We start from the raw sequence: 23,845 nt of genomic DNA, 5'->3' as shown, positions 1-23,845 counted from the left end.
CTTTTTCTATTTTTTTTTTATCTTTACGCGAGATTTGTTTTTTAAAGTATTGAAATAGAAAAGAAAAGATATCCTAGCCAAAACAAATATATATATAAAAAAAAACCTAGAGAAACAACGCGCTTAAAGACCGCCTACTTCATATTATTAAAAGATGTGTTTTCACTAAAAATTTCAGTTTTAATTGTCTGAGATGCAGGTTTTTATGTCTTATTTAATATAGTTATGCAGTGTTCTGAATGTTTAATTATTTTACATCTAAATGTAAGGACCACGGGGATGGTGTGTTTGTTGAAGTAGTCCCCCTTTGTATGTTGTATGTTTCTATATATTACAGATATGATTGAGTATATTAACACAGCTGATTAGAGACAATTCAGTTCTAGAAGGGATATATAAACACATACAAAGACACCTCCTCCGTTATGCATAAAATAGAGTGGGTCAACAAAAACAATGTTTGGAGTTTCTAAAAAGTCTATGCATTAATTAACCATATGTCACTCTTTGAGGTGTATGAGCTAATATCTAATAAATCTGCATCTGTATTTGTATATCATGGGGTTTCATGACGCATGATATCTTGATCAAGTACAGATACGTACGAATTACATTTTATTTTGTATTTTACTTTGAAAAGTTGACTGAAAAATATCATTAGGGTTTTTTCTCATTGTTGAAAGCCATACATGTACGTATGCCTAAAATTGCATACATCTAATTTATTTGAACTTTGGTGGATATTTGTCTCATTGGCATTTATACCACATCTCCTTATTTGGGGCCTTGTTGACCGAGTGGTCTAAGAAGTTCCTATACTGTAATCATAAGCCAGTCAACACTGAGGTTGTGAGTTCGAATCCCGCTCGTGAAAGGGCACTCCGGCTTCCTCTACCAATGACCGCCACGAAATAGCACAAATGCAGTGCTTAAAAATGGCATTACAACACCAAAAATCAAAATCCTTATTGGTATATCAGGAAAGGCTATCGAATTTGAACTTTGGTGGATAGTTGTCTCATTTGCAACCATACCACGTAAATAAGGAAAGGATATCAAATTTGAACTTTCTGCAAATTTTAAAATTAACAAACGGAAAGCTTATCACAATTTAACAATAATCCTAGCATATTTTTGTTTTTTGTTAGAGAAATGTCTCGTTATATTGAAGGATGCATCTGTATTCTCTAGTTTGGTTCATCCAAATATTTCAATGCAATTGAATAACCTTTTAACACTAGCACTTTGATTTTTGCATTTGAAAGCCTGTTTGCTATATTTATCATTTGCAAAGACACGAGGAAGACTTCAATCTGCGAATGTCATGGCAACATAATACATAATATTATAATGTTGTGTTTAGTAACTTTCACTACCCACTAGAGTTCCGCACAATTTTTATATATATGTATACATCTTGTCTAAGTGAAATTTGTATAAATATAAAAATTTACAGATTTAGGGTGATGACATGAAAGTTAGAAAATTACGGAAGCGTATTAGGGACATAGAAAAAATGAAATTGGCAGTGAACTTTTTTTTCAAAGTCGAAATTTTGACATTTCAAATCTCAAAATTTCGACTTTAACTCGAAATTTGAACTTTTCTTATCTTAAAATTTTAACTTTCTAAAATCTTGTAATTTCAACCTTTTTTTAAACTCGAAATTTCGACTTTTTCTAAACTCGAAATTTCGACTTTTTCTAAACTCGAAATTTCGACTTCTTTTAAACTCAAAATTTCGACTTCTTTTAAACTCAAAATTTCGACTTTTTTAAAACTTAAAATTTCAACTTTTCCTAAGTATTTATACGTTTGCGATTACCACATTCACAGTCATTTATATCAACGAGGCGGAGAGCCATTTAAATCACAAACTTTATAATAAAAAAAAGGAGATGTGGTATGATTGCCAATAAGACAACTATCCACAAAAGATTCATAAGCATATTTTAATTATCTAAACCATTTGAAAGAGGTTACTTTAGATAGAAAATCTTGTTCTTGCCAAAGAATAAATAAATTATGTTTCACGTTCAAATACATATTTCAAGTCTGGACTTCAGATATGTGTATCAAGTAACCCCGCTATTCCGACACACCTATATTACGACATACTTTTATTCAAAAGTTTGATATATAAAGACAAAGGTTAATATTTGGGTTATACGAATGCAAACTTCCAAAACTAGAAAACTGGGGCAGCTCATTGGTCGTTCTGAATATGCATGGCATTTTTTGCTACTTGATTTACCATTGTTTAAACAAGGCAAAGTCAGTGACTTGCTATTGGTATACCAAACAGGCCTTTGCAACTGTGATGCTAAATGTCCTCAGATCTGACGATCCTATGACAGTATCGTGGAAACTAAAAAATAGAATATGGGGGGGGGGGGATTCTGTCAACATGCATGTTCTTTACGAATGGTTTCTTTAATATTAATGCTAATCCATATCTTAATTTAAGAACAAAACCAGTTTCTGAATATAAATTGCCAAAATAAGTAAATGACGCTTTAATGATTTGCGTCCATGTCTACTCCTTCTGAAATTGTAATACCTGCTTGAATACTAACATCAAAGTTTTAAAAGTACTTAGAAAAAGTTAAAATTTCGAGATTTCAACAGTCGAAATTTTAAGATCAAAGTCGCTATTTCGATTTAAAAAAAAAAGTAGAAATTTCGAGTTTAGAATTAGTCGAAATTTCGAGTTTTTAAAATGTCGAAATTTCGAGTTTAAAGTGGAAATTTTGACTTTTTATAAGTTGAAATTTCGAGTTTCAAAAAAGTCAAAATTTCGACTTTTTGAAAAGTCGAAATTTCAAGATTTTAGAAAGTCAAAATTTCAAGTTTAAGTCAAAATTTCGGGATTTGAAAAGTCAAAATTTCAAGTTAAAGTCAAAATTTCGAGATTTGAAAAGTCAAAATTTCGACTATGAAAAAAAAATGTTAACTGCCAATTTTATTTTTTCTATGTCCCTAATACGCTTCCGTAGAAAATAGACTTATTAGGTATAATGTTGTTTTCGAAGTTTGCGAATAAATTTACCTACGGTCGCTAGAGTCAGGAAATTAACCCTTAATATTTTATATTCAATTCAATTCAATATTTTATAATACTTTTTAGTCTCAAATCTCTACAAGTACATTTATACATTTGATATTTATAAATTAACAATACTCGTCTTAATAAAATGCCAGCTATTTTATAAATAATTATAAGAGACTATTACAACGCATATTTAAATATATATATAATACATTACAGCGCAATTAAAAATACAAAAAAATGTCTACGTCTTCCTAAAATTGAATAACAGTTTTTAGCATTTATATACTAACGTAGATCCATCTATACAACTGTTTCTCTTTTTTGCGCAGCAAGTTGTACCTTAAATTATTTATCCCATCATTTTTCCAAACTGCATACGTATATTTTATAAATTTCTTCCTGAAAAATCAAGTTATAATAATGTACTGTGCATCTTATACATTATCAAACATACCAGAAATAACAGCATACCTTCAAGTAAGTTTTTATACAGTTACATTTTCTATATATTTAATTATTTGTATATAAAAAAAGATCTTTAATAATAATATCAAGTTAGTTTCTCATAGAATATGGTGTATAACCCCGCCACATTATGTATTTATGTGACTGTCCCAAGTCAGGAGCCTGTAATTCAGTGGTTGGCGTATGTTGATGTGTTACATTTTTGTTTTTCGTGCATTTTTTGTTCATAAATCAGGCCGTGCGCTTGAATTGTTTTACGTAGTCCTTTTGGGCCTTAAATAGCTGACTATGCGGTATGTACTTTGCTCATTGTTAAAGGCCGTACGGTGACCTATAGTTGTTAATTTCTGTGTCATGTTGGTCTCTTTTGGAGAGTTCTCTCATTGACAATCATACCACATCTTATTTTTTTTTTATATATATTTAACAATATCCGTTGAACTTGTCTATCTAGAACTTTTGTTTTTGGTTTGAGGTTTCACCGTCTTACCCAGTTTTGTGAGGTAGACAAATTCAGCATTTAAATGATCAAATTGTCGTTTAATGTAAAAAAAAATGCAGATTGGTCATATATTTACGGCAGTTTCTAAGCATAATAGGAGTGAAAATGCTATTTTTCGTTAAGACTTCAAAAACATTTTTTTACAATTTGTTCATCTAGTTTATTTCCTTTAAAAATCTTCTGCTTTGAAACTTCTGAAACAATTTCAGCCGAACTTGGGCCGAATGAGTTGCAGTGTATCTAGTATAAAGTATGTACTTCACCTTGCTGGTAAATCAAGAAACATACATGTAGCCACCATGGCTAAAGTGGAACATAGGGGTAAAATGCATTTTTTTTTGCTTTTGAAGAAAATATGACCGATACAAAGAAACTAACGCATTCTATTTGAAAAAGAGAATTTCTATTTTATTCTCTTTTTTTGGTGGTTTCAAATTCGGTTGACGATGTGAATTGAAATTAACACTTTTTGTCAACAAATCTATAAGATAATGGAAATGCGCTTACTTGATGTTATCAAATTTGAGTAAATCTTCCCACTTAATGAAGAAACATAGTCTTCTTGAATTGAAAATCCCCACATACACATATAAAACCAATAACATTAGAATGGGGAAATATCCCCACATTCACATTTACAACCAAAAACATCAGAATGCGGAAATCCCCACGATAAGATAATTAATAAGAAAATACAAGCTTTAATATTGCTGACCATCAAATGGGGGAAATTCCCCATAATCTCATTATGTTCAAATCATAGAAATATTGTTGACTATCAATTGGGGAAATTTCCCCATAATCTCATCATGTTCATATTAGATATTGTTGACTACAAATTGGGGTAATTTCCCCATAATCTCATCATGTTAATATTAGATATTGTTGACTACAAATTGGGGAAATTTCCCCATAATCTCATAAGATTCAAATTTACGGCATATCAAATAATTGTTTGTACTAAAACTGTCATCCCAAGTCGTGAAATGTAGACAGTGTTTAGACATTTGACTTCTTATGAAACAAATGTGTACAAATGAGACAACTCTCCATCCAGGTCCAAATTTGTAAAAAAAACCAACATTATAGGTATAAAAAAGGTCTTCAACATGGAGCCTTGGCTCCTACCGAACAACAAGCTATAAAGGGCCAAAAATGACTATCGCAAAACCATTAAAACGGGAAGACCAATGGTCTAATCTATATCAAAAACGAGAAACGAGAAACACTTATGAACCACATCAACAAACGACATCTACTGAACATCAGATTCCTGACAAAATGTTTGAATATGTTGTTGTTATCCGTATAAAGAAGGCAGAATGATTTGAATACAGATTGCTTTAAAACACGAGGAGCTTACGTTAAATCGTCATCATTAGGAACAAACCTCCTTAAAAGAGAAACAAATGATACCAGAAGAAAATTCAAACTCATAAGTCGAAAATAATCGGACAACGCAATGTTTGTAAGTACATCATCATAAATTTTAATATGCTAAGATTGTGTTTACTAATGACTATAAAAAGTGCTCTATGACACATTGTTACATGTTTTAATATTGCAACTATATTGAACAGCTTTATGTGCATAATATTGAAACACACTTGGCGATTTATAACTTATTCTATGCACATCTATCTATAATATTAATTGTTGATGATTTTTGCATACTTTTTCATCTATTTATTTTCATCATTGATGTTGTCTCATTGATGGTGTGATAATTACTTCTTATTCTACATACAGTTTGTCATATTAAATTACAAGCACATTCAGACCAAACAAGCTTATTCTGTGAATGTTTGTTTTTTATCATTAAGATATCATGATAATGTCCCAATATAAATTAAACAATATATATAACCTTGTTCATTCTTGTATACATGTATAGATATATAGGATCATTTGACTGATGTGAAATGTCTTTTGTTCAAGGACAAGGAAATACAGCTTCCTTGTGTTGTTGATATTGTTTATTATATCCCGTTTTGAGAACATTATCAGATGACTTGTGAGTTTCTTGTTAGTTCATATATATATGAAAGTGTTTTGTTAAACAAAACACCTTCAGCTGAATTCATCTCGATGTCTTTTTTCGTAGATTCTGTAGACTTAACACTCTTACTATGTTGCCGTCTGCAAATACGACTTTGTAACCTGTAAAATAGAGACTATCCAATCTCAGGGACAGAAAACCAAACACATATTAAGCATATTAAAATAAATCAAATATATCTTCATCTTTCCTTTCATACGATGTTTCCCTTGACTTTATCGAAATGTTGAATCCTTAGTGAGTCTTTTTACTTCGAATGCTATGTAAATTGTTTTTGTTGATTAGACATGTGATGCTCTGTGTTCTCTCCAGATACGCCAATTTTCTCAGCCAATAAATGCAAACGGTCATTTTTAAATTAGACCGCTATTCGTTTTCCTGTTTGAATTGTTTTACACTAGTGATAGTTATAGCTTGCTGCTCCGTGTGAGCCAAAGATCCGTGTTGAAGGCCGTACCTTGACCTATAATGGTTTACTTTTATAAATTGTTACATGGATGGAGACTTGTCTCATTGGCACACATACCACATCTTCCTATGTCTATGATATAGCCTAGGGTGCACAATGTGGTCTTAAACAACAAAAAAACTACCTGACTATCAATCAATTCATTAATTATCGTTCTTTTGTAATCTCTCTTTAATTTATATCATGGTTTACCTGATTGAGTTTTTTCTAGGACTGTTGCATTATACCATTCCTTTTCCGGTTTCCAGAAGCGTATTACTTTTCGTTCGCTCCGAAATCCTGAGAAAAAATTTAAAACAATGTAATCGTCTTAAGAATTTCACCTCTGTTTGAATGCCGCTTTTAATTTTATTGAAATATTATGTTTAAACTAGATAGGTACATGTATACAAAGATGTGGTATGATTTCTAGGACACTATCAAATAGACGTAAATTGATTTGGATGTAAGCAGCTATATTTTACTGTATATATTCAACAATAAGCAATCATATGCCGTAGTGTAAGCTTAAACTAGAGGCTCTAAAGAGCCTGTGTCGCTCACCTTGGTCTATGTTAATATTAAACATTGTACACAGATGGATTCATGACAACATTGTGTTTTGGTGATTGTGATGGGTTTGTAGATCTTACTTTACTAAACATGTTTGCTGCTTACAATTATCTCTATTTATAACAGTAGTTTCTGTGGAAAATGTTAGTGAAAATCTACAAATTTTGTGAAAATTGTTAAAAATTGACTTTGAAGGGCAATAACTCCTTAGGGGGTCTATTGACTATTTTGGTCATGTTGACTTTTTTTTAGTTCTTACTTTGTTGTATATTATTGCTGTTTACAGTTTATCTCTATCCATAATAATATTCAAGATAATAACTAAAAAACAGCAAAATTTCCTCAAATTACCAATTCAGGGGCAGCAACCTAACAACCGATAATCAAATTCATCTGAAACTTCCAGGGAAGATAGATCTTGACCTGATCAACAATTTAACTTCCTGTCAGATTTGCTCTTTATGCTTTGGTTTTTGAGTTATAAGCCAAAAACTGCATTTTACCCCGATGTTCTATTTTTAGCCATGGCGGCCATCTTGGTTGGTTGGCCGAGATTCTGAACACAATTTTTAAACTAGATACCCCAATGACGATTGTGGCCAAGTTTCAATTAATTTGGCCCAGTAGTTTCAGAGGAGAAGATTTTTCTAAAAGATTACAAAGATTTACTAAAAATTGACTATAAAGGGCAATAACTCCTAAAGTGGTCAAATGACCAATTTGGTCATGTTGACTTATTTGTAAATCTTACTTTGCTGAACATTATTGCGGTTGACAGTTTATCTCTATCTATAATAATATTCAAGATAATAACTAAAAACAGCAAAATTTCCTTAAAATTACCAATTCAGGGGCAGCAACCTAACAACGGAATGTCAGATTTATCTGAAAATTTCAGGGCAGATAGATCTTAACCTGATAAACAATTTTACTAATGTCAGATTTGCTCTAAATGCTTTGGTTTTTGAGTTATAAGCCAAAAACTGCATTTTACCCCTATGTTCTATTTTTAGCCATGGCGGCCATCTTGGTTGGTTGGCCGGGTCACCGGACACAATTTTTAAACTAGATACCCCAATGATGATTGTGACAAAGTTTGATTTTATTTGGCCAAGTAGTTTCAGAGGAGAAAATTTTTGTAAAAGTTAACGACGACGGGTGAGCTAAAAATACGATTTAACATTATGTCAAACAAGAATGTGTCCATAGTACACGGATGCCCCACTCGCACTATCATTTTCTATGTTCAGTGGACCGTGAAATTGTGGTCGAAACTTTAATTTGGAATAAAAGTTAGAAAGATTATGTCATAGGGAACGTGTGTACTAAATTTCAAGTTGATGTAAATTTAACTTCTTCAAAAACTACCTTGACCAAAAACTTTAAACTGAACTTCGCACTATCATTTTTTATGTTCAGTAGACCATGAAATTGGGGCCAAAACTATAATTCGGCATTAAAATTAGAAAGATCATATCATGGGGAACATTTGTATTAAGTTTCAAGTTGATTGCACTTCAACTTCTTCAAAAACTACCTTGACCAAAAACATTAACCTGAAGCAAATGGCCGCACGAACGAATGAACGAACGGACGAACGGAGGCACAGACCAGAAAACATAATGCCCCTCTTCTATTGTAGGTGGAGTATAAAAATTTAAACGTGAATATCAACCACCGATAAATAGAAATTAAATCATAGATCACAAACAGCAGCCAAAACGACCACTAAATTACTGATTTCGGACAGACACATAACATGAACAAATGTTGCCCAATTTAACGTGAAGTAAAACGCAAACAAATATTTCAATTAAGTGTGAAATCGTTCCAGCAATGACACATGGCTGGAAATAACTTTTAGATTATTTTTGAAGTTCACAAAAAATGCAAATGTATCATGATGTTCAGGGGTTTACACCCCCTCCCCACCTTTTCCGCGAACTGGATCCCGACCGGTTTTCGAAAAAAGCTGAATTGTTACACACGTGCAAATCTGAACTTAAAAATAATATAAATATATGTTTTCTTTTGGGTGCTCGTTGATATTTTGCGGAGAACTATAACGGTTGATAGCTTAAAACTACATTGCATACACATATTATAGATTTCACTGATTCACTTTGCCAAAGGCATTACAATCAAATCAAATATTATGAACATACCTCCAAGTTCTTGATCATGATATCTTTTTCTGCTATAGTTTTCTCATTCCGTTTACAAGATTTCTAAATAAAAAAGTCATCCCATATATCAATATAAAATTAGAGATGTGGTATGATTGTCAATGAAACGACTCTCCACAAGAGACCAAAATGACGCAGAAATTAACATCTATAGGTCACCGTAGGGCCTTCAAGTTCGTAATAGAGGTAATTAGAGGTAATTTTGTTTAAGGCAATATAATAATAAGATATTGATTACGATAAGTATCATCATTCAATTTTCGAAAAATTATGGCAATAGGAAAAAGATATCGTCTTGCAACTGATAGATTTTGGTATTGTTTTCTGTTTTTCTGTTATTGAATAATTTAATAAACATTTTTTTGTTATTAACAGTTTAAACATTTAAGCAATTTTTAAAGACGTGAATTGGTGATCAAACAGTGTACTTCTTTTCATAAGGCATGCATCGGCTTTCTGTCACGATTTAACATGATTTAAAATACTTTGGCCGTGAGCACTAGAGGCCACTAGACTCTTATTTAATTATTGTGTTTCTGGCACTAAGGGTATCACATGCAACACTTTAACCCTTTCATTTGCATATAAGTTCATATATAGCTATAAGTGTCAACATAGACTGGTTTATATATTTTTTAGGGAACTAATTAAAGGTTACTTCTTTCTCTATGGTCTCAATAAATAGATAGTGCTGTAGCCATTCGGCTTGGTCATTTTTTTGCTTTTCTAACAAGATGATTTCGGAAGCCTGAGGAAATAAAATATAGGGAACAATTTTGTATTTTCACATTAAGCATGTTTAATCTAATTCTACTCTTTAAATTTGTAAAAGGGCGAGGTCATACAAACAAGAAATATGTCCTCAAAAGATATTATTTATAGTGAGCTTCATGGACAACCGTATCTTTGTTATACTCAGTAGTTCAGTCATTTGTCTACATCTTTAACCGTATAGGAAGAGTCAATTCAAGTCATATGTTGTCAAATAAATATTCATTTATCATGTTTATGTCAGGATGGACAATGATGGAATGAACCTCTCTATGAAATCCTTTGATTACTTTTAGTTTCAATCTTAACCTGACAATATACAATAATACCGCGGCGTCACACATCAGCGTATTGCTCCGACGTGCATTTAGCTTACGAGAAGGCTCAGTGCAATAATAAAATCCTGCGCCTAGAGTTTGGCTTTCTATATTTAAATTATATAAAAGTGCGGTTTTGGCTGCATCTTTTGAATGTCGCCGGGGAAATAGAAAATAATTTTATGCTCAAGGAAGCGGAAGCCAATTTCCCCCGTAAAACACGTTTTTTCTGTACATATACATGTATTCAATTGTGAGGGTTTTTCTAAAATTTGTATCCAATGTGATTGTTACTCTTCATCGAAGATTTCATTCTTATTCATTTATGACTGTGACAGTTTTGTACAAGTAATTTCAACTACAAGTTTTAATAACATTGCATTGCAACATAATTTATGCTTGCTCAATATCAGTTTATCTTTATTTATAATTGTTTTAAAATTATTCTTATTTTCGTTTATCCTGATAAATCTAAAATGATGAAACTGTTATTTCATTTAACTAAAAATGTAAATTAGTAATAATTTTGATTGTTTTTTGTTGACAATGCACATTTCCGTAGTACTTTTTTTTTATAAAGAAAATTTTTAAATTAATTCTTTACAAATGACCGGCAAAATAACGTATTTACTGTTTTGCTGGATCCAACTTAAAACCCCGTATATATATGCTATTATGTCGGCTTTATTTCGACATTTTAACCAAGGCTGATAAAATAGCATATTTTATTATTTTGCCGACGCCTGAAAATTAGCAAATGCCTTAAAAAACAATTATAAAAACAATTACCTCGATCTTCTTATACTGCAAGGAGCTTTTAGCATACTCAATTTGTTCTTCAAAATCTTCAATCCCTTGGATATTCAGTTTGCCATTATCAATTTTCCAATTCACCATTGTTGTAACAGAGGTATATGTCGAAAACGAGCGGTTTGTTTGTTAGATGATTGATTCCAATATGATATAAAGATAAATATATATACTAATATAATGTGGTTGATGCACGTGACAGATGGACAAACATGTCAAATATCCTTCTTGATCATTCACACGGTTTTTCCCCACAGGTGGTATTAACAAGATCCGATGCATGTTTCTAGCAAGATCCTTTGTGTAATCATACACTGATAAATGTATCCGTGTCATCGATATAAAATAAACATTTAAGAAACAAACACTGTTTTGTTTTATAAGTTTCTTAGTAGGATTGGATAAATGCTATGTTAGTAACTCAGAAATTACAGTATTTAGACTACATCTAAAGTGCGTGTTGTCACTAGTACTAAGGTTCTTAAGGGGTCATCATTATATATTTTGATAGATGTATGTATAAGAAAAACATTAAAACGCTTTGACTGTCTTGCAATTTCCGATATTACAATTTGAACATTGCTACCTGCTTTAAAATAACAAATTTCAATTAAAATCAATATTGCACCATTTAACTTTTAAATGCATTTTTTAAATATTTGGGTAAACAAATGGTTTGTCCAGCAATTTTTTCTATCAAAAGATGCCATTTTATCCGGGCACTAAGTATACCACAATTTATTAAAATGAGCAGCCACAACAACAAATCATCTGTTTCTATCACAGTTTCATACTTTTGTCATTTCTTTACGGATGCTTACTTTGCTGTTTCGTAAACTACATTACATCTTTTAACAGACGTCTCAAATAGCTTTTTTTTTTAAACAAAAATTAAAATGTAAAATGTAAAGCTATAAACTACATTCTAGGGGCAAACTTACACGATTTGATCGTGGAGGTCAATTAAAGTGTGCACAAGTGATATTAAATGTGTAACTACAAACAATCTTTTTGAACAAACAGTTTGTCAGTTCCAAAACGACCGGTTCCAAAACGTATGATTTTATGGTTGTATGCATGTAATAAGCAAACACCTTTTACGTATTTCATTTAGAATTTGTTAACATCTGTATTCAATTAAAGCATTTATAGGCAAATTCTAGGGAAGAGGATGGACCAGACCCCTTTATTGAATCATAAACATATAGACTTTTAATCTGATCCAATCAAATCTAGCTCTAGCGTTGGTCAAGCGTATATCTGTTCGCTACACACACGTAATAAGTACGTTACAAGGGCGTTGGAATAAGTTTGAAACACGTTTAGGGAACGTTGTTTACGCGACAAGATCGTTTGACCTATACTTTGACTTTTACTTGGACGAATCCAGGGCCTGTTTGTAACATACATACAGTATATATACGCCTGTCGTAGTTTCAGCGCTCCATGAACGTACTATATATAAAATGCACCTGTGGCGTATTCAAAAAGTATTCTGACATTCGTATTTAAAACGTACTATAATATTCAACGAAACTTGCTCTGACATTTATAGGACCATATGTCCGTGAATTTACAAGACCATGTGGATAAAGAAGTAGTACAAAAACCCATATATAATTACATGTCCGAGACACGCCGGCGGTTTGGTACGACTGAGACACGTCTCATGTACATTCAAATGACTTTTTTGCTATATGTAGTTGCATCTACGTTAGAGACACGACAGACATAAACCATCATACGTTACTGGAACGCCCTGAAAATGCTTTTGTACGCTTCTAGTACGTCCTAAATACGAATAAAGCTCGTTGTGCACACGAAACAGATGTGATTGAAAAGTTGAATGTGTCCAACATCTTTAGCGTATGGTCAGTGTACATGTTTTTTTTACCACGCCCAGCGTACGTCGTTGCTATACGCTGATGTGTGACACCACTATAACTTCATTTATTAAAGTTGTGAACATACCAAATTTGGAAACTTTACATCTTTAAGATATTTTACCAGTGCAACATTGAACAGTTACATATACAAGTTTCCGTGTTTGTTTTGTTATGCAGTGTACAGTTAAGCTGTCTCGTTCAGATCAAAACAGCTTTTATAGTCTCACCCCGACGGAGGGGGCATTAACTTTTATCCTCGTCTATTATACGTACATGTACGTTTGTCCGTACGTCCCAAAATATGTTTCCATTCTCTTACTTTAGTTTGACCTCAACACAATGCTTATTACTTGAAAACATAGTCTAAGTTTGAATTTTGAAACATTAAAACACAGAAAGTAATTGAGGCCCCGCCGATTGTCGAACGCCATATAGTGTTCAAAACTGTCCATTTGTCCGTCCGTCCGCCAGTAACAAATTGTGACCACTCTATATCTAAAGAACCGTTATGATTTCAAACTTTAAACTTGACATGTATTTAAACCAACAACAGAGGGTGTGTCATAATTTATGTACAACTTCCTATATGTACGTCAAGGGTCAATGTCAAAAACAGTTCAGTTGACAACCCCATGTCCTATGGTAAAGATACGAATTTTCACCACACGTTATTGACAGCGTGGCCCACAGCGGTGCATGGCTCCCATCTCAATGATATCTTGTTTTGTAAGTATTTATGATGCACAACAGTGCTTTGATTTCATGTTAGTTCATTTTTAAAGTTGACCCATAATTGCTTCAATTCACCTTATATATGTTCTAATGGTATAGTTGTTCCATAGTCAATCATATCAGTATTTTATACCATAAAGTTGCTTATATATATAGGCATAGGCGGATCAATGGACGGGGGCCCTTCTGTGGAATACATTGTGTTGGTTATATAGGGAATTACTAATGCATGACTGGAGCGGGCATTCTTAGGTCAGTCAGTTGACCCACTCCTTAAAAAAGTTCTGGGTCCGCTACTGTTAGGCATATCAGTAATGTCATTGTAACCAAAATATAATATTCTCTCTTCTCCATATCAACCAAGTTTGTTTAGTCAAAACGATATCTAGAAATAAGAACATTATCTGTCACTGTATCTTCTGTGCTTCAGAGAACCTGGTCTTCTCGCTATAATGTGTCACGCTGTACATAATGCCAGCGCTGAAGATGTGAGGTCAACTGCTGTAGATTTAAAGTCTTAGGCCGTAGGTTTTAAATAAAGTCAAACACTGTAGATTTAAAGTCTATCGCTATAGATCTAAAGTATAACGCTGAACATTTAAAATCATGCGTTGATTTTACATCTCCGGTGCTTGATTTTAAATCTCTGATTCATTGCATTGCACAAAGTTCTGTTTTTCTTTGACTGTTAACGACGTTTGTACATTAACTCCATTGGATGTTGGATGTGTACTGGATGATAATTTAGTCCAAGGTGCCTAATTTTACATTAGTTACTATCTGCTTTGAAGAAGCTGTCAGTAAATGCGAGTACTTTTAGATCTGTACTTACGTTTCTTTTAGTAGTTGGGATGAACAAGTATAAACCAAGCCACGTCAGACGTTTTGTTTTTGAAATACGACATATTGTTTATAGAAGCCATAATTATTTTGTCTTTTGTTGAAGACGGTGTTTTCTAAATCTGTATTACTTTATGTTGCAGTCAATATAGCAAGTATATTCCTTAAATCTTTTAGTATTTCTATTTGCAAACTGAAAATTTTTCAGGTAGCTCTTTTTTTTTATAGGAAATATGAGAAATGTGAAGGGAACTAAGTACTTTAGCAAGACATATGTCACCGTACGGCCTTCAACAATGAGCAAAGCCCATATTGAATAGTCAGCTATAAAATGCCTCGAAATGAAAATGTTAAACAATTCAAACGAGACAACTAACGGCCTAATTTATATATAAAAACAATGAAATGACTTAATTGTTTACACACAAATTAAAGTAAAGAAATTGAGTTAACTCTTTCACAATTCATTGTTAAAACAATAGAGATAGATTCAACTGGTTTGAAAGAGTTGAGTAATTTCAGAACTTAACCGGATGGAATAAATTACTATAGATATAAAATTTATATCGGAAGTTAATCTTCTATGGTTCTTGTGATATGCCATAACTTGTGTTTATTAGAAATATAAATTGATCTCATTTCATAGTTTAACACATCTACAGGAAATAAAGCATCTGTTTTTATTGACATGCTGACATCCGTGGTTTTGTCTGTAGTTCAGCTTTGAACCCTGTAATTGATTATATATACTAATAATTAAATGATTATGTTGTTAGATATATTACAACTTCACGTCTGGACGACTACTGATAAAATCACCTAAATACACAGATTAAGATATGTATGTTCCGAAGGATATTTATAATACAAGCATATTAGCATTTATCATAATCTAACTAAATAATAATACAATAAATTACAAAATCATATGTTTATATTTGAGAAGAAAAATAAAACTAATGCATTCAAATTGAATCCTTTCAAATTTAAAACCATTGAAATTTGAATATTTATTTTCAATGCTTTAGTGATGATTAAAACCTTTTGAAAAACATTATTCACTGTATTTTTCCAAAGTAGGAAATTTAACCTTATACCTTGTAAAATAAAAAAAATCACACTTCAATTACTTGGATGGATGTACAAATTAGTCAGTAATTGAATTTTGAAAAGGAACGACACTAGCGGAAGTTGATATTCATAAGAGGGACTGTCACAGTCAAACTCATAGTTCGAATTTAAACCGATAACGCCATGGCTAAAAAAGAAAACCACAAACAGACAAATAATATACCGATAACTGATTTAATTGGAAAAAAATGTAGTAGGTCTGTTAAGTGAGTTTCAACAAAAGAAAAATGTCTTATAATTAATTTTAAACATTTATAAATAATAGCTGCACCACCTAACAATGAAACCTTGAAGCCCCCCCCCCCCCCCCCCAAAAGAAAAAAATAATAAATAAATAAATAGCCCAGTCATAAAATGTCTGAAATTTTAATCTTAGATTCAGATATTGTTTTCATCATAACTTACGATCATATTAAACTAAGAATAGAAATATGGTCACTTTGGTTTTCTTTCGACCGACAGTAAAACTCTTGTTAAAGTGGTTTGTCTATTTGACTGTGCCAGATGCAAAAGTACACAACCACGTCCGATCAGAATCTGTATTTTAGGACCGACATATAGTGCTTGTATTGTAATTTTTTCTCGTCCTGATCATGCCTGCTCACTTGTCGGATTATTGTCTGTTTGGCACATTCCCGAATTCCATTCTAAATTTTAATATTTTCCACTGAACTTTATGAAACCAACAATCAATCAGTCCGTATAAATCATAAACATGCTTCTATACCAAGACGTCATTAAAGTTTATGGAAGTCTTATAACGTTAATCTCGAAATGTATCTTAATGTTTATTAAAATTGAGGATGGAAATGGGGAATGTGTCAAAGAGACAACAACCCGACCAAATAAAAAACAACAGCAGAAGGTCACCAACAGGTCTTCAATGTAGCGAGAAATTCCCGCACCCAGAGGCGTCCTTCAGCTGGCCCCTAAACAAATACATACTAGTCCAGTGATAATGAACGCCATTAATTAAGACATATTAAGTCCCTTTAGAAGTATAACTAGTTTATGAAAAAGAGAAATATGTCCAAACATGTTCTCTGAATATTGTCTTTTGATCATAAAATGACGGTTTGACAAACTTATCGATGTCCAAGTTTTTTTACAATAGACTGCACTTAAATTTTACCGACATCTACGACGGAATGAATGAATGTCAAATCTCTGTTCCGCGACAAAATCAAATGACGCAGGCTCTACATAATTTAAAAAAAAATGTTTTTACAGTTTTATACATTGTACCTATATTTCCATTGTGTTTGATATACCAGTAGCATGCACATTTTATATACTATTTTAAGTGACATGGGGCCTCAGCCACTCCGTAACAGGATACCGTATATGAAGCAACCAATGTTCATCAGATTGACCAAGGCTTGAAACATAAATCTGTCTTTTATGTTCCATTTATCTTGTTGACAATGGTTGATATTGACCTGAATTTTGGTTTCAAGAGTATATTATTTAATATATTAAGTGGCACGATTGACCGTGAATGTGGTGTTTAACCGTACCAATGAAAGGAGATTGATCCGATGTTAACGTCATTGAGACAAAAATCCAACGACACAACAAGACATTTGAATGATTATCAGCACGTCTGTGAAAAACTAAGTGGATAAAAATTCATCGGCACATTTCATGTGTATATTTATGGATATATAAACTTGAATATTTCATTTGAAAAACATGTGAGTTAAAGGAGATCATGGTGATATAAGCTATTTGTGAGTTAAACAACGACAAAGGGTATCTAGAAAATACAGCGCTCTCCAAACATAGTGCCAAGCTATAAAATACCAATCATAGTCCAAATGAAGTAGATGTTTGCAGCCATAAGGCCTTTGTATAAAAGTGACACCTAACATCCACGTATTCCAACATCAATCCGAATTCCGATAGCAATCAATCTTATTCGGAAGACTCCGTATACATACTATAAGTATTTTATTGTAATTATATTAAAAAATATTGATCACATGATGCTAGAATTACTAGACTTGTAATTGCTTCAAATCCATCCGACATTAATTTAATGTTTCGACGATTTTTGTATTATATGCTTATGATAAATTTATAGCATTTATGAAAGGGTTTAAGCATTATAGGCCCGTCATCATCACGGATTTACCTATATCAATTTATTTTGATTTTGTCGTTGTCAATAGATCTGCAATATTTTATGCTGTTTATAAGCTATTATTGGTTTGTGTGAAAATATTTCGTTGCAAACTGCATCCTGTTTTAGTAGATCCCAATGTTTACTAATGCATTGTTTTAATTTATGAATGCATGGATTAAATTTCGTTGCCAATACTAAAGGAATTTTCTTTGTGTTTGTTTGGCCTTTTTCTGATTAAATCAGATCTATTATATGATAATGCCTCAGTTATTTTTCTATTTCAATCTCCGAAAACATAAACCTCTAACGAAAACATAAACCTCTAACGAAAACATAAACCGGACGTGGCAAGCTATATTTGTTCATCCACAATAAAAAAAAAAAAGACACCAGGTATACCCATCGGTATACACAGAACTAAGTGTTTCTACAAATGTAAGTTGTGAATACAACAACAAAAAAACAAATGTAGCGTTCAGGACCAACTTTTATAAATACCAAAATTAACACAGTATGACATAGGCATGTAAAAGCTACATGATTATAAGTTTATTAACTTATGCGACACACCTATATAGATTTTGCGGCATTTAATTTGTTTATGTTTTGGCTGCCATCGGTACAATATGAAAATAAGAAGCTGAGGTATGATTGCAAATGAGAATTTTCACCAGAGACCAAACATTTAAAGGGTAAGCAACATTTGCTATAGGTCACAAAATGGCATTCAACAATGAGCAAACTAAAATCGTACAGCAACCTGTAAAAGGCTTAGAATGAACAAATGTAATTGCAATTCCAAAGGGAAGTTCATCTTACAAAGTTTCGATCTGTCATTTTGTCAATTGTCTTTATTCTTCTTTTCATAATTCAGCGACTATAAAAAACACTGCATACTTATTTTGTGAAATTCATATTAATTATAACTAATGAAAATACATATTTGGTATACGAGATTCGTTCCATGCAGGTATTATATATACTAGAACACACACGCGAAATCGCGGACATTCAGAGCGTAGTTTAAAGTATATATAAAGTCTTGTTGGAAGAATTTTGTAAAATATTACATGACTGGAGAATTTCAGCAAAAGTATCATAAGTCATAGTTTATTGGGGACAGGAAAATGCTTTTTTTTAAACCCCATAGGCGGATTAAGTGGGGGCAGGGGGCCCGGGTCCCCCTTTTTGGAAAACAAATTGTTTGCTTATATAGGGAATAACTGAATTGTGACTGGCGCGGGTCCCCTCTTAGGTCAGTCAATGGGCCCCCACTTATAAAAAATTCTGGATCCGCCACTGTAACCCTCCTCCTTTATTTCCAATATTCCCATTTTTTTGTTTTCTATCAATTTCAATATGAACATAACTTTAGTATGTTATGAAAATTCAAGTAAGGAGCCTGTAATTCAGTGGTTGTTGTTTTTGTTTATGTGTGGCCTTTTAAAACTGAGTATGCGGTATGGGCTTTTGCTCGTTGTTGAAGGTCGTACGGTAACCTATACTGTTAATATCTGTGTCATATTGGTCTCTTGTGGAGAGTTGTCTCACATGGCAATCATACCACATCTTCTTTTGTTTGTAATCAATTAATTTTGTAAAAGATTTAATGACTGGATAATTTTAGAAAAGGTATCAAAAGTTCACATGAATATTTTTAGCGCTTATCAGTATATTATGAACATTCATTACTATATAAATATAGTGTATTTACTTTCAATTCTAAGTTTACTAATCGATCCATAGTTGTCATTGATATAGTATACAGACCCTCTCTATTTAATAAATTCTGTGACTGCCGTGGACAGTAAACTTGAAAATGATAGCAGATAGGATTCTGAAAATACACTTTATTCTTTCTATATGTATGTTCAAACTATATATAGAAAAACGCAAACCGGAAGTCTAATCTGACTTAAAATTTCGTCCAATGACGGGACAATATCCAGATGTCTTTTTTCTTGTTTTTCTCCAAAAAAAACTCAATCTGAGTCGTGTTGATCAATTAATTGTGGAAAGGTGGAAAGAAGAGAAGCGACACCCACAATGAGGTCTTCTCGTTTAATTGTATATACATGCCCCTCAAAACGAGTTTTTCTTATGAGGTAACAAGAATGATTGACACCTTACTTTTTCGGCAACTGTTTAATTCTCGTTTTTTTTTTTTTTTTTTTTTTAAATTATTTAGTTAATTAAGCAGACATTCTTATTCTTTACGATTCAATACTGAGACCCTACACACTGAATTCAATCAAAAATCAAAGAACTGAAGAACTGAACATCGGATGACCGCAAGTTCTTGTGGATGATCCGACAAGCACTTGTCTCAGAAAAAAACTCACGTCTCTATACCTGAGTGATGTTAATGTTCAGATATAAACAGAAATGAGACAAATGCGTGCATTGATGATCATAAATTAATGACAGGGAATTCAACCTCACCGTAATGACTACTATATTGTAGTGATAAAATCAGTATACTCTTAGACTGGTTTATTGTTATATATTATACTAATAATTGTACATTACAGTTACTTGTATATATTATTTTCTTGCATTTGTATAACATTCTATTCTACTTTATCAATAATAGTGCGACTACCTGTGCAAGTGCATGGTGGACACTGTTCCAGTAGTTGTAATAATTCGATTTTTCTTATAGAATGGATTTGAGTTGGCCCGAGAAAAAACGAATTTGAGTTTCCTGTAACCCGATCGACCCTGTTCATTTTAAGCCCCGACCCTAATTTTTTTATTGGATCTTCAAACAAAAAAAAATATATCAACCGACCCCGTTTTTTGACACAGGCTTCAAAAACATTGCAAATGACCGACTTCCGGTTTTTGAAACCAATTACGGACTCGGACTTTGGAAAACCATGATAATTTTCAGGATTTCGTTTACAATGTCATATTTTACCCGCAAACACTGTTAAATTATCCGTGCAGTTATCGTTCCTTGAGTTTCAAACGTTCTTGACATTTTATGATTTTTTTTTACAACAAAACATTTTTAATATTATTAATTTATCTTCTAAAAAGTATTTGGTGAGTATTCATTAATGAAATTTCAACAAGCGAGGAATGTTTACGTACTTATCATGTTTATAGATCGGTTAAAACTTGAACCAAAACGAACATTACGTAATGGAAATGTAGGCAATTGCAATACACCGGAGTGCCCTTAAGGTCATCCGCTGTAAACATAATACGTGATACAGTTATTTCAAATAAAAATTCAAGATATACAATGTTACTATATGGCCAGGTGCCTGATTATAAACGTTATAGTCAAATGACTTAAAACATTTATGACCGAATGCGATTTGATGAGTTGCGGAAATGATTATATAGAATATACTAGATACAATTGAGAATGAAAATGGGAAATGTGTCAAAAAGACAACAACTCGACAAAGAACAGGTCTGGACAACCAAAGGCCATGCACCAATTAGTCTTCATCACATCGAGAAAATTCAAAACACATAGGCGACATCACGGTTTAGAGACTTATTAAAGTTCCTAAGCCCAATTTGTAGTCTGAATTCTAAGTATTCGTATTTTCATTTGATATAGTCGTGCTGATCATATATTAAACGGCCTATATTAAAGGTGTACAGTATTCTCTGCTTTCAAAATCTTTCTATTTGGATCCTTGTTTTCTCACTGCAGCATTTTAGGAAGATTGTGTTGAATATTTTGACATATATAGTACTAGTATTTGATACACTTGAAATTCTATGATTTTGTTTATATATTTAGAATATGGATGGTTATAATAAATTTAAAAAATCATAGCTCTAAGAAATGAAATTATTATTCGATTTTATCTCTTAGTCTGTATGTCACCCGTATCTGTATAGTATGACCTGATGGAGTTCTTTGGAGATCATGCTAATAATAATAATAATATAAAACATTTAGTATAAACTACACACGAAAAGGAGAAGCTGATTTTTTTTTTGACAACTTGAAATCTTACAGGAAAACCAACGGTCTAATACATATAAATATTGAGTAACGAGAAACAATATACGTGTATGATTCAGAACAACAAACGACAACCACTGACCAATATGCTTTCGACTTCTTACATTTGGTTTCTGGTGAAGAGTTCACTTATTGCCAATCATGCAACATCTTCTGTTGTTTCTTTTTTGCAGATTCTAGTAGACTAATTGTTGAATCTATATGTCTTTTTGTTGTTTGTCCATCGATTGCTGAATCATATTCTATTTTTTGTGCATCTCTATATCAACAGTGTCTGTATCCAGATAACAAGGCTGAATCTTTTATCATATGCAACAATATGTTACGTTTTCACAGACTGGCAAAGACTGTTATAAATAGCTAGATTTATTACAAACCACTAGTAACAACGGAATTATGCATATACATATATAAAAGATTGCTCTCGTTCTTTCGGGGATGGTGAAAGGGACCATCCATTGGCATCAAGATCACCAGATGCGACGTAAATGCATCAGATATTTGATAAATCTTTTTTTATATCTCCCTGATAAAGCCTTAAAAGTAAATTATGTTATACTTGTCCAAAATGTGTACAATTGGCTTTTTTTTTAAAACGAATCATGCTTATCAATTTATTTATTTTTATTTCGAATTTATGTGTAGCTGTGTGAATTTCCTGATGCATATAACCAATCTATTAATTAAAAAAGGTTTTATAGAGAAAACCTCGGGGGGGGGGGGGGGGGGGGGCACTTCAATTTTGTTTTTGGTAGGGGTGAGCAGCTGGGACATCGAGTACCACACCCTTTTCATATATTTTGTTTATCAAAAATATATACCTACCTTGTTATATATCAATTAACAAAAATAAGACCTATAAATATATTTGAATATTTTTCATCTTCTGGTACATTAGTATAGATTTTTTTGTCCCGCTCATCATCACGTTCATTGTTTTTAAGCAACGTAGTATCGCAATAATATAACCTTCCTTTTCAATAAATTCGTCTTATTTTAAACATATTTAGACATATATCACGTGACATGTGAAAGATGGCTGATATTTTTTTTCCGTGAGGGAAAATATTCAGAAAATTGTGATTAAACCCGGTTTATTGTCTAAAAGGTTGATTATTTCTATGGATTATGTTTTCCTTTGCGATATGTTTATATGATGCAAGAATCTCGGAATAAAAGAAAGAAAGGGAACAGTAGTGGTAGTGAATCGAATGGTTATGCGAACAAACAATACAAAGTAGACCCGTCAGAAGATAAAGACTATGAACAAAGTGGCAGTATCTCAGTAAGTGAAATATTAAGTCAAACTAACACTGTATTATATGACTCAGATGAATCTAAACTAGACACTAGCGTTTTTGTTGAATCTCAGTCACAGTCACCACTCTCATATTCTCAAATTTTAAAAAAGAAACCTGGCGAGATGGCGTCACCAAAAAGCGATTCGGAAAAATTAGACACTCTTATAAATGCCGTAAAGGGATTGAAAAACAGTCAAGATGAAATGAAAAAAAATGTTTGAGTCAAAACTAGATAAACTTAGAACGGACTTGATGACCAGTGTTGACACTAAAATACGAGCATTACGTGATGAGTTATCAGTCGATATAGCACTAGAAGCAAAACGTACGGATCAAGTGTTGACATCTATTCAATCTATGCAGATACGCATTGACGACCTCGATCAACACCGAAGTGATTTCAACGTTAACGCTAACGGTACAGCTAACGGTAAACATACACAAGACAATAGTCCAGAGTTATCGGTAACGGTTAGTGGTATACCGCAAACTGAAGAGGAAGATTTACTGCTGAAAGTTAACGATTTAATGAAAGCCCTAGGGGAAGATGTATATTCAAGTATGAACATAACACATGTAAATCGCTTTCCGTCTAAAATAGAAAACCGCCCCGGAATTATTAGAATAAGCTTTAGGGACCCTGGTGAAAAAAGTCT

At 32.5% G+C, this 23,845-nt stretch overlaps 1 long non-coding RNA gene across 1 annotated transcript; it reads right to left on the bottom strand.

Annotated features, from left to right (window-relative positions):
* Window positions 1-6,778: 6,778 nt before the first annotated feature.
* On the bottom strand, window positions 6,779-11,637 carry LOC134695882 (uncharacterized). The gene is made up of 3 exons (XR_010102855.1): window positions 11,163-11,637; window positions 9,265-9,327; window positions 6,779-6,826 (listed from the first exon to the last, which is right to left on the bottom strand). It is a non-coding gene; the product is annotated as an uncharacterized LOC134695882 (long non-coding RNA).
* Window positions 11,638-23,845: the final 12,208 nt, after the last annotated feature.

This window comes from Mytilus trossulus, chromosome 14 (assembly GCF_036588685.1).
Source record: "Mytilus trossulus isolate FHL-02 chromosome 14, PNRI_Mtr1.1.1.hap1, whole genome shotgun sequence".
NCBI classification, from domain to species: Eukaryota; Metazoa; Mollusca; class Bivalvia; order Mytilida; family Mytilidae; genus Mytilus; species Mytilus trossulus.
This window is presented reverse-complemented; position numbering and strand designations above follow the sequence as displayed.